The 14,133-nt window shown below is 41.2% G+C and overlaps 18 non-coding genes across 18 annotated transcripts; all 18 read left to right on the top strand.

Moving 5' to 3' along the window:
• Positions 1–98: 98 nt before the first annotated feature.
• On the top strand, positions 99–180 carry trnas-uga. Its single transcript has one exon. It is a non-coding gene; the product is annotated as a tRNA-Ser (tRNA).
• A 493-nt stretch (positions 181–673) lies between these two features.
• On the top strand, positions 674–754 carry trnas-uga. The gene has a single exon. It is a non-coding gene; the product is annotated as a tRNA-Ser (tRNA).
• A 1,064-nt stretch (positions 755–1,818) lies between these two features.
• Positions 1,819–1,900, top strand: trnas-uga. The gene has a single exon. It is a non-coding gene; the product is annotated as a tRNA-Ser (tRNA).
• Positions 1,901–2,383: 483 nt separating this feature from the next.
• trnas-uga lies at positions 2,384–2,465 on the top strand. The gene has a single exon. It is a non-coding gene; the product is annotated as a tRNA-Ser (tRNA).
• Positions 2,466–2,959: 494 nt separating this feature from the next.
• trnas-uga lies at positions 2,960–3,040 on the top strand. The gene has a single exon. It is a non-coding gene; the product is annotated as a tRNA-Ser (tRNA).
• A 1,063-nt stretch (positions 3,041–4,103) lies between these two features.
• Positions 4,104–4,185, top strand: trnas-uga. Its single transcript has one exon. It is a non-coding gene; the product is annotated as a tRNA-Ser (tRNA).
• Positions 4,186–4,668: 483 nt separating this feature from the next.
• Positions 4,669–4,750, top strand: trnas-uga. Its single transcript has one exon. It is a non-coding gene; the product is annotated as a tRNA-Ser (tRNA).
• A 1,053-nt stretch (positions 4,751–5,803) lies between these two features.
• On the top strand, positions 5,804–5,885 carry trnas-uga. Its single transcript has one exon. It is a non-coding gene; the product is annotated as a tRNA-Ser (tRNA).
• A 482-nt stretch (positions 5,886–6,367) lies between these two features.
• On the top strand, positions 6,368–6,449 carry trnas-uga. Its single transcript has one exon. It is a non-coding gene; the product is annotated as a tRNA-Ser (tRNA).
• Positions 6,450–6,943: 494 nt separating this feature from the next.
• trnas-uga lies at positions 6,944–7,024 on the top strand. Its single transcript has one exon. It is a non-coding gene; the product is annotated as a tRNA-Ser (tRNA).
• A 780-nt stretch (positions 7,025–7,804) lies between these two features.
• trnas-uga lies at positions 7,805–7,886 on the top strand. The gene has a single exon. It is a non-coding gene; the product is annotated as a tRNA-Ser (tRNA).
• Positions 7,887–8,939: 1,053 nt separating this feature from the next.
• trnas-uga lies at positions 8,940–9,021 on the top strand. The gene has a single exon. It is a non-coding gene; the product is annotated as a tRNA-Ser (tRNA).
• Positions 9,022–10,357: 1,336 nt separating this feature from the next.
• Positions 10,358–10,439, top strand: trnas-uga. Its single transcript has one exon. It is a non-coding gene; the product is annotated as a tRNA-Ser (tRNA).
• A 483-nt stretch (positions 10,440–10,922) lies between these two features.
• On the top strand, positions 10,923–11,003 carry trnas-uga. Its single transcript has one exon. It is a non-coding gene; the product is annotated as a tRNA-Ser (tRNA).
• Positions 11,004–11,498: 495 nt separating this feature from the next.
• Positions 11,499–11,579, top strand: trnas-uga. The gene has a single exon. It is a non-coding gene; the product is annotated as a tRNA-Ser (tRNA).
• A 780-nt stretch (positions 11,580–12,359) lies between these two features.
• trnas-uga lies at positions 12,360–12,441 on the top strand. Its single transcript has one exon. It is a non-coding gene; the product is annotated as a tRNA-Ser (tRNA).
• A 778-nt stretch (positions 12,442–13,219) lies between these two features.
• Positions 13,220–13,301, top strand: trnas-uga. Its single transcript has one exon. It is a non-coding gene; the product is annotated as a tRNA-Ser (tRNA).
• Positions 13,302–13,784: 483 nt separating this feature from the next.
• trnas-uga lies at positions 13,785–13,866 on the top strand. Its single transcript has one exon. It is a non-coding gene; the product is annotated as a tRNA-Ser (tRNA).
• The last annotated feature ends 267 nt before the right edge of the window (positions 13,867–14,133 follow it).

Consider the following 14,133-nt stretch of genomic DNA (forward strand, 5'->3'; position numbering starts at 1 on the left):
TTCAAATAGGCTCTTCAGTAGAAAGTCTAGTCTTTACAGAAGTAAAATGTACAGAATCAGATAGCCGACTGGTTAAGGCCTGTTTTTTAACGTAGCAAGTTGTGATAGCCGAGTGGTTAAGGCGTTGGACTTGAAATTCAATGGGGTCTCCCCGCGCAGCTTTGAACCCTGCTCACAGTGCTTTGACAAACCAGTCTTTATTTGTAACATGTCATTGGAGACTTGATATGGATAATGTCTGGACTTGTCCTTTGATTCAGGTGGTCAGAATACAATTCCATGACAAACAGTTCATACAGGCTCTTTAGTGGAAGGTCTAGTCTTTACAGAAGTAAAATGTACAGAATCAGATAACCTACTGGTTTTTAACATAGCAAGCTGCAGAGTGGTAAATTGCGTTGGACTTGAAATCCAATGGGGTCTCCCACGCAGATTCGAACCCTGCTCACAGTGCTATGACAGACCAGTCTTTATTTGCAACATGTCATTGGAGACTTGATATGGATAATGTGTGCTTAATGCATGGACTTGTCCTTTGATTCAAGTGCTCAGAATATTTTTTCCTTGACAAACAGTTCAAATAGGCTCTTCAGTGGAAAGTCTAGTCTTTACAGAAGTAAAATGTACAGAATCAGATAGCTGACCGGTTAAGGCCTGGTTTTTAAACTAGCAAGCTGTGATGGCCGAGTGGTTAAGGCGTTGGACTTGAAATCCAATGGGGTCTCCCGCGCAGGTTCGAACCCTGCTCACAGCGCTTTGACAAACCAGTCTTTACTTGCAAAATGTCATTGGAGGCTTGATATGTATAATGTGTGCTTAATGCATGGACTTGTCCTTTGATTCAAGTGCTCAGAATATTTTTTCCTTGACAAACAGTTCAAATAGGCTCTTCAGTAGAAAGTCTAGTCTTTACAGAAGTAAAATGTACAGAATCACATAACCTGCTGGTTTTTAACATAGCAAGATGCAGAGTGGTAAATTGCGTTGGACTGGAAATCCAATGGGGTCTCCCCGCGCAGCTTTGAACACTGCTCACAGCGCTTTGACAAACCAGTCTTTATTTGCAACATGTCATTGGAGACTTGATATGGATAATGTCTGGACTTGTCCTTTGATTCAGGTGGTCAGAATAAAATTAATTGACCAACAGTTCAAACAGGCTCTTCAGTAGAATGTCTAGTCTTTACAGAAGTAAAATGTACAGAATCACATAACCTACTGGTTTTTAACATAGCAAGCTGCAGAGTGGTAAATTGCGTTGGACTTGAAATTCAATGGGGTCTCCCGCGCAGGTTCGAACCCTGCTCACAGCGCTTTGACAAACCAGTCTTTACTTGCAAAATGTCATTGGAGGCTTGATATGGATAATGTGTGCTTAATGCATGGACTTGTCCTTTGATTCAAGTGCTCAGAATATTTTTTCCTTGACAAACAGTTCAAATAGACTCTTCAGTAGAAAGTCTAGTCTTTACTGAAGTAAAATGTACAAAATCAGATAACCTACTGGTTTTTAACATAGCAAGCTGCAGAGTGGTAAATTGCGTTGGACTTGAAATCCAATGGGGTCTGCCCGTGCAGATTCGAACCCTGCTCACAGCGCTTTGACAAACCAGTCTTTCTTTGCAACATGTCATTGGAGACTTGATATGGATAATGTGTGCTTAATGCATGAACTTGTCCTTTGATTCAAGTGCTCAGAATATTTTTCCTTGACAAACAGTTCAAATAGGCTCTTCAGTGGAAAGTCTAGTCTTTACAGAAGTAAAATGTACAGAATCAGATAGCCGACTCGTTAAGGCCTGGTTTTTAAAGTAGCAAGCTGTGATGGCCGAGTGGTTAAGGCGTTGGACTTGAAATCCAATGGGGTCTCCCCGTGCAGGTTAGAACCCTGCTCACAGCGCTTTGACAAACCAGTCTTTATTTGCAACATGTCATTGGAGACTTGATATGGATAATGTCTGGACTTGTCCTTTGATTCAGGTGGTCAGAATAAAATTCATTGACCAACAGTTCAAACAGGCTCTTCAGTAGAAAGTCTAGTCTTTACAGAAGTAAAATGTACAGAATCACATAACCTGCTGGTTTTTAACATAGCAAGATGCAGAGTGGTAAATTGCGTTGGACTTGAAATCCAATGGGGTCTCCCAGCGCAGATTCGAACCCTGCTCACAGCGCTTTGACAAACCAGTCTTTATTTGCAACATGTCATTGGAGACTTGATATGGATAATGTCTGTACTTGTCCTTTGATTCAAGTGCTCAGAATATTTTTTCCTTGACAAACAGTTCAAATAGGCTCTTCAGTAGAAAGTCTAGTCTTTACAGAAGTAAAATATACAGAATCAGATAGCCGACTGGTTAAGGCCTGTTTTTTAACGTAGCAAGTTGTGATAGCCGAGTGGTTAAGGCGTTGGACTTGAAATTCAATGGGGTCTCCCCGCGCAGCTTTGAACCCTGCTCACAGTGCTTTGACAAACCAGTCTTTATTTGTAACATGTCATTGGAGACTTGATATGGATAATGTCTGGACTTGTCCTTTGATTCAGGTGGTCAGAATACAATTCCATGACAAACAGTTCATACAGGCTCTTTAGTGGAAGGTCTAGTCTTTACAGAAGTAAAATGTACAGAATCAGATAACCTACTGGTTTTTAACATAGCAAGCTGCAGAGTGGTAAATTGCGTTGGACTTGAAATCCAATGGGGTCTCCCCGCGCAGATTCGAACCCTGCTCACAGTGCTATGACAGACCAGTCTTTATTTGCAACATGTCATTGGAGACTTGATATGGATAATGTGTGCTTAATGCATGGACTTGTCCTTTGATTCAAGTGCTCAGAATATTTTTTCCTTGACAAACAGTTCAAATAGGCTCTTCAGTGGAAAGTCTAGTCTTTACAGAAGTAAAATGTACAGAATCAGATAGCCGACCGGTTAAGGCCTGGTTTTTAAACTAGCAAGCTGTGATGGCCGAGTGGTTAAGGCGTTGGACTTGAAATCCAATGGGGTCTCCCGCGCAGGTTCGAACCCTGCTCACAGCGCTTTGACAAACCAGTCTTTACTTGCAAAATGTCATTGGAGGCTTGATATGGATAATGTGTGCTTAATGCATGGACTTGTCCTTTGATTCAAGTGCTCAGAATATTTTTTCCTTGACAAACAGTTCAAATAGGCTCTTCAGTAGAAAGTCTAGTCTTTACAGAAGTAAAATGTACAGAATCACATAACCTGCTGGTTTTTAACATAGCAAGATGCAGAGTGGTAAATTGCGTTGGACTGGAAATCCAATGGGGTCTCCCCGCGCAGCTTTGAACACTGCTCACAGCGCTTTGACAAACCAGTCTTTATTTGCAACATGTCATTGGAGACTTGATATGGATAATGTCTGGACTTGTCCTTTGATTCAGGTGGTCAGAATAAAATTCATTGACCAACAGTTCAAACAGGCTCTTCAGTAGAATGTCTAGTCTTTACAGAAGTAAAATGTACAGAATCACATAACCTACTGGTTTTTAACATAGCAAGCTGCAGAGTGGTAAATTGCGTTGGACTTGAAATTCAATGGGGTCTCCCGCGCAGGTTCGAACCCTGCTCACAGCGCTTTGACAAACCAGTCTTTACTTGCAAAATGTCATTGGAGGCTTGATATGGATAATGTGTGCTTAATGCATGGACTTGTCCTTTGATTCAAGTGCTCAGAATATTTTTCCTTGACAAACAGTTCAAATAGACTCTTCAGTAGAAAGTCTAGTCTTTACTGAAGTAAAATGTACAAAATCAGATAACCTACTGGTTTTTAACATAGCAAGCTGCAGAGTGGTAAATTGCGTTGGACTTGAAATCCAATGGGGTCTGCCCGTGCAGATTCGAACCCTGCTCACAGCGCTTTGACAAACCAGTCTTTCTTTGCAACATGTCATTGGAGACTTGATATGGATAATGTGTGCTTAATGCATGAACTTGTCCTTTGATTCAAGTGCTCAGAATATTTTTCCTTGACAAACAGTTCAAATAGGCTCTTCAGTGGAAAGTCTAGTCTTTACAGAAGTAAAATGTACAGAATCAGATAGCCGACTCGTTAAGGCCTGGTTTTTAAAGTAGCAAGCTGTGATGGCCGAGTGGTTAAGGCGTTGGACTTGAAATCCAATGGGGTCTCCCCGTGCAGGTTAGAACCCTGCTCACAGCGCTTTGACAAACCAGTCTTTATTTGCAACATGTCATTGGAGACTTGATATGGATAATGTCTGGACTTGTCCTTTGATTCAGGTGGTCAGAATAAAATTCATTGACCAACAGTTCAAACAGGCTCTTCAGTACAAAGTCTAGTCTTTACAGAAGTAAAATGTACAGAATCACATAACCTGCTGGTTTTTAACATAGCAAGATGCAGAGTGGTAAATTGCGTTGGACTTGAAATCCAATGGGGTCTCCCCGCGCAGATTCGAACCCTGCTCACAGCGCTTTGACAAACCAGTCTTTATTTGCAACATGTCATTGGAGACTTGATATGGATAATGTCTGTACTTGTCCTTTGATTCAAGTGCTCAGAATATTTTTTCCTTGACAAACAGTTCAAATAGGCTCTTCAGTAGAAAGTCTAGTCTTTACAGAAGTAAAATGTACAGAATCAGATAGCCGACTGGTTAAGGCCTGTTTTTTAATGTAGCAAGTTGTGATAGCCGAGTGGTTAAGGCGTTGGACTTGAAATTCAATGGGGTCTCCCCACGCAGCTTTGAACCCTGCTCACAGTGCTTTGACAAACCAGTCTTTATTTGTAACATGTCATTGGAGACTTGATATGGATAATGTCTGGACTTGTCCTTTGATTCAGGTGGTCAGAATACAATTCCATGACAAACAGTTCATACAGGCTCTTTAGTGGAAGGTCTAGTCTTTACAGAAGTAAAATGTACAAAATCAGATAACCTACTGGTTTTTAACATAGCAAGCTGCAGAGTGGTAAATTGCGTTGGACTTGAAATCCAATGGGGTCTCCCCACGCAGATTCGAACCCTGCTCACAGTGCTATGACAGACCAGTCTTTATTTGCAACATGTCATTGGAGACTTGATATGGATAATGTCTGGACTTGTCCTTTGATTCAGGTGGTCAGAATAAAATTCATTGACCAACAGTTCAAACAGGCTCTTCAGTAGAATGTCTAGTCTTTACAGAAGTAAAATGTACAGAATCACATAACCTACTGGTTTTTAACATAGCAAGCTGCAGAGTGGTAAATTGCGTTGGACTTGAAATTCAATGGGGTCTCCCGCGCAGGTTCGAACCCTGCTCACAGCGCTTTGACAAACCAGTCTTTACTTGCAAAATGTCATTGGAGGCTTGATATGGATAATGTGTGCTTAATGCATGGACTTGTCCTTTGATTCAAGTGCTCAGAATATTTTTTCCTTGACAAACAGTTCAAATAGACTCTTCAGTAGAAAGTCTAGTCTTTACTGAAGTAAAATGTACAAAATCAGATAACCTACTGGTTTTTAACATAGCAAGCTGCAGAGTGGTAAATTGCGTTGGACTTGAAATCCAATGGGGTCTGCCCGTGCAGATTCGAACCCTGCTCACAGCGCTTTGACAAACCAGTCTTTCTTTGCAACATGTCATTGGAGACTTGATATGGATAATGTGTGCTTAATGCATGAACTTGTCCTTTGATTCAAGTGCTCAGAATATTTTTTCCTTGACAAACAGTTCAAATAGGCTCTTCAGTGGAAAGTCTAGTCTTTACAGAAGTAAAATGTACAGAATCAGATAGCCGACTCGTTAAGGCCTGGTTTTTAAAGTAGCAAGCTGTGATGGCCGAGTGGTTAAGGCGTTGGACTTGAAATCCAATGGGGTCTCCCCGTGCAGGTTAGAACCCTGCTCACAGCGCTTTGACAAACCAGTCTTTATTTGCAACATGTCATTGGAGACTTGATATGGATAATGTCTGGACTTGTCCTTTGATTCAGGTGGTCAGAATAAAATTCATTGACCAACAGTTCAAACAGGCTCTTCAGTAGAAAGTCTAGTCTTTACAGAAGTAAAATGTACAGAATCACATAACCTGCTGGTTTTTAACATAGCAAGATGCAGAGTGGTAAATTGCGTTGGACTTGAAATCCAATGGGGTCTCCCGCGCAGATTCGAACCCTGCTCACAGCGCTTTGACAAACCAGTCTTTATTTGCAACATGTCATTGGAGACTTGATATGGATAATGTCTGTACTTGTCCTTTGATTCAAGTGCTCAGAATATTTTTTCCTTGACAAACAGTTCAAATAGGCTCTTCAGTAGAAAGTCTAGTCTTTACAGAAGTAAAATGTACAGAATCAGATAGCCGACTGGTTAAGGCCTGTTTTTTAACGTAGCAAGTTGTGATAGCCGAGTGGTTAAGGCGTTGGACTTGAAATTCAATGGGGTCTCCCCGCGCAGCTTTGAACCCTGCTCACAGTGCTTTGACAAACCAGTCTTTATTTGTAACATGTCATTGGAGACTTGATATGGATAATGTCTGGACTTGTCCTTTGATTCAGGTGGTCAGAATACAATTCCATGACAAACAGTTCATACAGGCTCTTTAGTGGAAGGTCTAGTCTTTACAGAAGTAAAATGTACAGAATCAGATAACCTACTGGTTTTTAACATAGCAAGCTGCAGAGTGGTAAATTGCGTTGGACTTGAAATCCAATGGGGTCTCCCCACGCAGATTCGAACCCTGCTCACAGTGCTATGACAGACCAGTCTTTATTTGCAACATGTCATTGGAGACTTGATATGGATAATGTGTGCTTAATGCATGGACTTGTCCTTTGATTCAAGTGCTCAGAATATTTTTTCCTTGACAAACAGTTCAAATAGGCTCTTCAGTGGAAAGTCTAGTCTTTACAGAAGTAAAATGTACAGAATCAGATAGTCGACCGGTTAAGGCCTGGTTTTTAAACTAGCAAGCTGTGATGGCCGAGTGGTTAAGGCGTTGGACTTGAAATCCAATGGGGTCTCCCGCGCAGGTTCGAACCCTGCTCACAGCGCTTTGACAAACCAGTCTTTACTTGCAAAATGTCATTGGAGGCTTGATATGGATAATGTGTGCTTAATGCATGGACTTGTCCTTTGATTCAAGTGCTCAGAATATTTTTTCCTTGACAAACAGTTCAAATAGGCTCTTCAGTAGAAAGTCTAGTCTTTACAGAAGTAAAATGTACAGAATCACATAACCTGCTGGTTTTTAACATAGCAAGATGCAGAGTGGTAAATTGCGTTGGACTGGAAATCCAATGGGGTCTCCCCGCGCAGCTTTGAACACTGCTCACAGCGCTTTGACAAACCAGTCTTTATTTGCAACATGTCATTGGAGACTTGATATGGATAATGTCTGGACTTGTCCTTTGATTCAGGTGGTCAGAATAAAATTCATTGACCAACAGTTCAAACAGGCTCTTCAGTAGAATGTCTAGTCTTTACAGAAGTAAAATGTACAGAATCACAAAACCTACTGGTTTTTAACATAGCAAGCTGCAGAGTGGTAAATTGCGTTGGACTTGAAATCCAATGGGGTCTGCCCGTGCAGATTCGAACCCTGCTCACAGCGCTTTGACAAACCAGTCTTTCTTTGCAACATGTCATTGGAGACTTGATATGGATAATGTGTGCTTAATGCATGAACTTGTCCTTTGATTCAAGTGCTCAGAATATTTTTTCCTTGACAAACAGTTCAAATAGGCTCTTCAGTGGAAAGTCTAGTCTTTACAGAAGTAAAATGTACAGAATCAGATAGCCGACTCGTTAAGGCCTGGTTTTTAAAGTAGCAAGATGTGATGGCCGAGTGGTTAAGGGGTTGGACTTGAAATCCAATGGGGTCTCCCCGTGCAGGTTAGAACCCTGCTCACAGCGCTTTGACAAACCAGTCTTTATTTGCAACATGTCATTGGAGACTTGATATGGATAATGTCTGGACTTGTCCTTTGATTCAGGTGGTCAGAATAAAATTCATTGACCAACAGTTCAAACAGGCTCTTCAGTAGAATGTCTAGTCTTTACAGAAGTAAAATGTACAGAATCACATAACCTGCTGGTTTTTAACATAGCAAGATGCAGAGTGGTAAATTGCGTTGGACTGGAAATCCAATGGGGTCTCCCCGCGCAGCTTTGAACACTGCTCACAGCGCTTTGACAAACCAGTCTTTATTTGCAACATGTCATTGGAGACTTGATATGGATAATGTCTGGACTTGTCCTTTGATTCAGGTGGTCAGAATAAAATTCATTGACCAACAGTTCAAACAGGCTCTTCAGTAGAATGTCTAGTCTTTACAGAAGTAAAATGTACAGAATCACATAACCTACTGGTTTTTAACATAGCAAGCTGCAGAGTGGTAAATTGCATTGGACTTGAAATTCAATGGGGTCTCCCGCGCAGGTTCGAACCCTGCTCACAGCGCTTTGACAAACCAGTCATTACTTGCAAAATGTCATTGGAGGCTTGATATGGATAATGTGTGCTTAATGCATGGACTTGTCCTTTGATTCAAGTGCTCAGAATATTTTTTCCTTGACAAACAGTTCAAATAGGCTCTTCAGTAGAAAGTCTAGTCTTTACAGAAGTAAAATGTACAGAATCACATAACCTGCTGGTTTTTAACATAGCAAGATGCAGAGTGGTAAATTGCGTTGGACTTGAAATCCAATGGGGTCTGCCCGTGCAGATTCGAACCCTGCTCACAGCGCTTTGACAAACCAGTCTTTCTTTGCAACATGTCATTGGAGACTTGATATTGATAATGTGTGCTTAATGCATGAACTTGTCCTTTGATTCAAGTGCTCAGAATATTTTTTCCTTGACAAACAGTTCAAATAGGCTCTTCAGTGGAAAGTCTAGTCTTTACAGAAGTAAAATGTACAGAATCAGATAGCCGACTCGTTAAGGCCTGGTTTTTAAAGTAGCAAGCTGTGATGGCCGAGTGGTTAAGGCGTTGGACTTGAAATCCAATGGGGTCTCCCCGTGCAGGTTAGAACCCTGCTCACAGCGCTTTGACAAACCAGTCTTTATTTGCAACATGTCATTGGAGACTTGATATGGATAATGTCTGGACTTGTCCTTTGATTCTAGTGGTCAGAATGCAATTCATTGACCAACAGTTCATACAGGCTCTTTAGTGGAAGGTATAGTCTTTACAGAAGTAAAATGTACAGAATCACATAACCGGCTGGGTTTTAACATAGCAAGCTGCAGAGTGGTAAATTGCGTTGGACTTGAAATCCAATGGGGTCTCCCCGCGCAGATTCGAACCCTGCTCACAGTGCTATGACAAACCAGTCTTTATTTGCAACATGTCATTGGAGACTTGATATGGATAATGTGCTTAATGCATGGACTCGTCCTTTGATTCAAGTGCTCAGAATATTTTTCCTTGACAAACAGTTCAAATATGCTCTTCAGTAGAAAGTTGAGACTTTACAGAAGTAAAATGTACAGAATCACATAACCTGCTGGTTTTTAACATAGCAAGATGCAGAGTGGTAAATTGCGTTGGACTGGAAATCCAATGGGGTCTCCCCGCGCAGCTTTGAACACTGCTCACAGCGCTTTGACAAACCAGTCTTTATTTGCAACATGTCATTGGAGACTTGATATGGATAATGTCTGGACTTGTCCTTTGATTCAGGTGGTCAGAATAAAATTCATTGACCAACAGTTCAAACAGGCTCTTCAGTAGAATATCTAGTCTTTACAGAAGTAAAATGTACAGAATCACATAACCTACTGGTTTTTAACATAGCAAGCTGCAGAGTGGTAAATTGCGTTGGACTTGAAATTCAATGGGGTCTCCCGCGCAGGTTCGAACCCTGCTCACAGCGCTTTGACAAACCAGTCTTTACTTGCAAAATGTCATTGGAGGCTTGATATGGATAATGTGTGCTTAATGCATGGACTTGTCCTTTGATTCAAGTGCTCAGAATATTTTTTCCTTGACAAACAGTTCAAATAGACTCTTCAGTAGAAAGTCTAGTCTTTACTGAAGTAAAATGTACAAAATCAGATAACCTACTGGTTTTTAACATAGCAAGCTGCAGAGTGGTAAATTACGTTGGACTTGAAATCCAATGGGGTCTGCCCGTGCAGATTCGAACCCTGCTCACAGCGCTTTGACAAACCAGTCTTTCTTTGCAACATGTCATTGGAGACTTGATATGGATAATGTGTGCTTAATGCATGAACTTGTCCTTTGATTCAAGTGCTCAGAATATCTTTTCCTTGACAAACAGTTCAAATAGGCTCTTCAGTGGAAAGTCTAGTCTTTACAGAAGTAAAATGTACAGAATCAGATAGCCGACTCGTTAAGGCCTGGTTTTTAAAGTAGCAAGCTGTGATGGCCGAGTGGTTAAGGCGTTGGACTTGAAATCCAATGGGGTCTCCCCGTGCAGGTTAGAACCCTGCTCACAGCGCTTTGACAAACCAGTCTTTATTTGCAACATGTCATTGGAGACTTGATATGGATAATGTCTGGACTTGTCCTTTGATTCAGGTGGTCAGAATAAAATTCATTGACCAACAGTTCAAACAGGCTCTTCAGTAGAAAGTCTAGTCTTTACAGAAGTAAAATGTACAGAATCACATAACCTGCTGGTTTTTAACATAGCAAGATGCAGAGTGGTAAATTGCGTTGGACTTGAAATCCAATGGGGTCTCCCCGCGCAGATTCGAACCCTGCTCACAGCGCTTTGACAAACCAATCTTTATTTGCAACATGTCATTGGAGACTTGATATGGATAATGTCTGTACTTGTCCTTTGATTCAAGTGCTCAGAATATTTTTTCCTTGACAAACAGTTCAAATAGGCTCTTCAGTAGAAAGTCTAGTCTTTACAGAAGTAAAATGTACAGAATCAGATAGCCGACTGGTTAAGGCCTGTTTTTTAATGTAGCAAGTTGTGATAGCCGAGTGGTTAAGGCGTTGGACTTGAAATTCAATGGGGTCTCCCGCGCAGCTTTGAACCCTGCTCACAGTGCTTTGACAAACCAGTCTTTATTTGTAACATGTCATTGGAGACTTGATATGGATAATGTCTGGACTTGTCCTTTGATTCAGGTGGTCAGAATACAATTCCATGACAAACAGTTCATACAGGCTCTTTAGTGGAAGGTCTAGTCTTTACAGAAGTAAAATGTACAGAATCAGATAACCTACTGGTTTTTAACATAGCAAGCTGCAGAGTGGTAAATTGCGTTGGACTTGAAATCCAATGGGGTCTCCCCGCGCAGATTCGAACCCTGCTCACAGTGCTATGACAGACCAGTCTTTATTTGCAACATGTCATTGGAGACTTGATATGGATAATGTGTGCTTAATGCATGGACTTGTCCTTTGATTCAAGTGCTCAGAATATTTTTTTCCTTGACAAACAGTTCAAATAGGCTCTTCAGTGGAAAGTCTAGTCTTTACAGAAGTAAAATGTACAGAATCAGATAGCCGACCGGTTAAGGCCTGGTTTTTAAACTAGCAAGCTGTGATGGCCGAGTGGTTAAGGCGTTGGACTTGAAATCCAATGGGGTCTCCCGCGCAGGTTCGAACCCTTCTCACAGCGCTTTGACAAACCAGTCTTTACTTGCAAAATGTCATTGGAGGCTTGATATGGATAATGTGTGCTTAATGCATGGACTTGTCCTTTGATTCAAGTGCTCAGAATATTTTTTCCTTGACAAACAGTTCAAATAGGCTCTTCAGTAGAAAGTCTAGTCTTTACAGAAGTAAAATGTACAGAATCACATAACCTGCTGGTTTTTAACATAGCAAGATGCAGAGTGGTAAATTGCGTTGGACTGGAAATCCAATGGGGTCTCCCCGCGTAGCTTTGAACACTGCTCACAGCGCTTTGACAAACCAGTCTTTATTTGCAACATGTCATTGGAGACTTGATATGGATAATGTCTGGACTTGTCCTTTGATTCAGGTGGTCAGAATAAAATTCATTGACCAACAGTTCAAACAGGCTCTTCAGTAGAATGTCTAGTCTTTACAGAAGTAAAATGTACAGAATCACAAAACCTACTGGTTTTTAACATAGCAAGCTGCAGAGTGGTAAATTGCGTTGGACTTGAAATCCAATGGGGTCTGCCCGTGCAGATTCGAACCCTGCTCACAGCGCTTTGACAAACCAGTCTTTCTTTGCAACATGTCATTGGAGACTTGATATGGATAATGTGTGCTTAATGCATGAACTTGTCCTTTGATTCAAGTGCTCAGAATATTTTTTCCTTGACAAACAGTTCAAATAGGCTCTTCAGTGGAAAGTCTAGTCTTTACAGAAGTAAAATGTACAGAATCAGATAGCCGACTCGTTAAGGCCTGGTTTTTAAAGTAGCAAGCTGTGATGGCCGAGTGGTTAAGGCGTTGGACTTGAAATCCAATGGGGTCTCCCCGTGCAGGTTAGAACCCTGCTCACAGCGCTTTGACAAACCAGTCTTTATTTGCAACATGTCATTGGAGACTTGATATGGATAATGTCTGGACTTGTCCTTTGATTCAGGTGGTCAGAATAAAATTCATTGACCAACAGTTCAAACAGGCTCTTCAGTAGAATATCTAGTCTTTACAGAAGTAAAATGTACAGAATCACATAACCTACTGGTTTTTAACATAGCAAGCTGCAGAGTGGTAAATTGCGTTGGACTTGAAATTCAATGGGGTCTCCCGCGCAGGTTCGAACCCTGCTCACAGCGCTTTGACAAACCAGTCTTTACTTGCAAAATGTCATTGGAGGCTTGATATGGATAATGTGTGCTTAATGCATGGACTTGTCCTTTGATTCAAGTGCTCAGAATATTTTTCCTTGACAAACAGTTCAAATAGACTCTTCAGTAGAAAGTCTAGTCTTTACTGAAGTAAAATGTACAAAATCAGATAACCTACTGGTTTTTAACATAGCAAGCTGCAGAGTGGTAAATTACGTTGGACTTGAAATCCAATGGGGTCTGCCCGTGCAGATTCGAACCCTGCTCACAGCGCTTTGACAAACCAGTCTTTCTTTGCAACATGTCATTGGAGACTTGATATGGATAATGTGTGCTTAATGCATGAACTTGTCCTTTGATTCAAGTGCTCAGAATATTTTTTCCTTGACAAACAGTTCAAATAGGCTCTTCAGTGGAAAGTCTAGTCTTTACAGAAGTAAAATGTACAGAATCAGATAGCCGACTCGTTAAGGCCTGGTTTTTAAAGTAGCAAGCTGTGATGGCCGAGTGGTTAAGGCGTTGGACTTGAAATCCAATGGGGTCTCCCCGTGCAGGTTAGAACCCTGCTCACAGCGCTTTGACAAACCAGTCTTTATTTGCAACATGTCATTGGAGACTTGATATGGATAATGTCTGGACTTGTCCTTTGATTCAGGTGGTCAGAATAAAATTCATTGACCAACAGTTCAAACAGGCTCTTCAGTAGAAAGTCTAGTCTTTACAGAAGTAAAATGTACAGAATCACATAACCTGCTGGTTTTTAACATAGCAAGATGCAGAGTGGTAAATTGCGTTGGACTTGAAATCCAATGGGGTCTCCCCGCGCAGATTCGAACCCTGCTCACAGCGCTTTGACAAACCAATCTTTATTTGCAACATGTCATTGGAGACTTGATATGGATAATGTCTGTACTTGTCCTTTGATTCAAGTGCTCAGAATATTTTTTCCTTGACAAACAGTTCAAATAGGCTCTTCAGTAGAAAGTCTAGTCTTTACAGAAGTAAAATGTACAGAATCAGATAGCCGACTGGTTAAGGCCTGTTTTTTAATGTAGCAAGTTGTGATAGCCGAGTGGTTAAGGCGTTGGACTTGAAATTCAATGGGGTCTCCCCGCGCAGCTTTGAACCCTGCTCACAGTGCTTTGACAAACCAGTCTTTATTTGTAACATGTCATTGGAGACTTGATATGGATAATGTCTGGACTTGTCCTTTGATTCAGGTGGTCAGAATACAATTCCATGACAAACAGTTCATACAGGCTCTTTAGTGGAAGGTCTAGTCTTTACAGAAGTAAAATGTACAGAATCAGATAACCTACTGGTTTTTAACATAGCAAGCTGCAGAGTGGTAAATTGCGTTGGACTTGAAATCCAATGGGGTCTCCCGCGCAGATTCGAACCCTGCTC

The sequence above is a fragment of the Oncorhynchus gorbuscha genome, linkage group LG16 (genome assembly GCF_021184085.1).
Source record: "Oncorhynchus gorbuscha isolate QuinsamMale2020 ecotype Even-year linkage group LG16, OgorEven_v1.0, whole genome shotgun sequence".
Classification (NCBI taxonomy): Eukaryota; Metazoa; Chordata; class Actinopteri; order Salmoniformes; family Salmonidae; genus Oncorhynchus; species Oncorhynchus gorbuscha.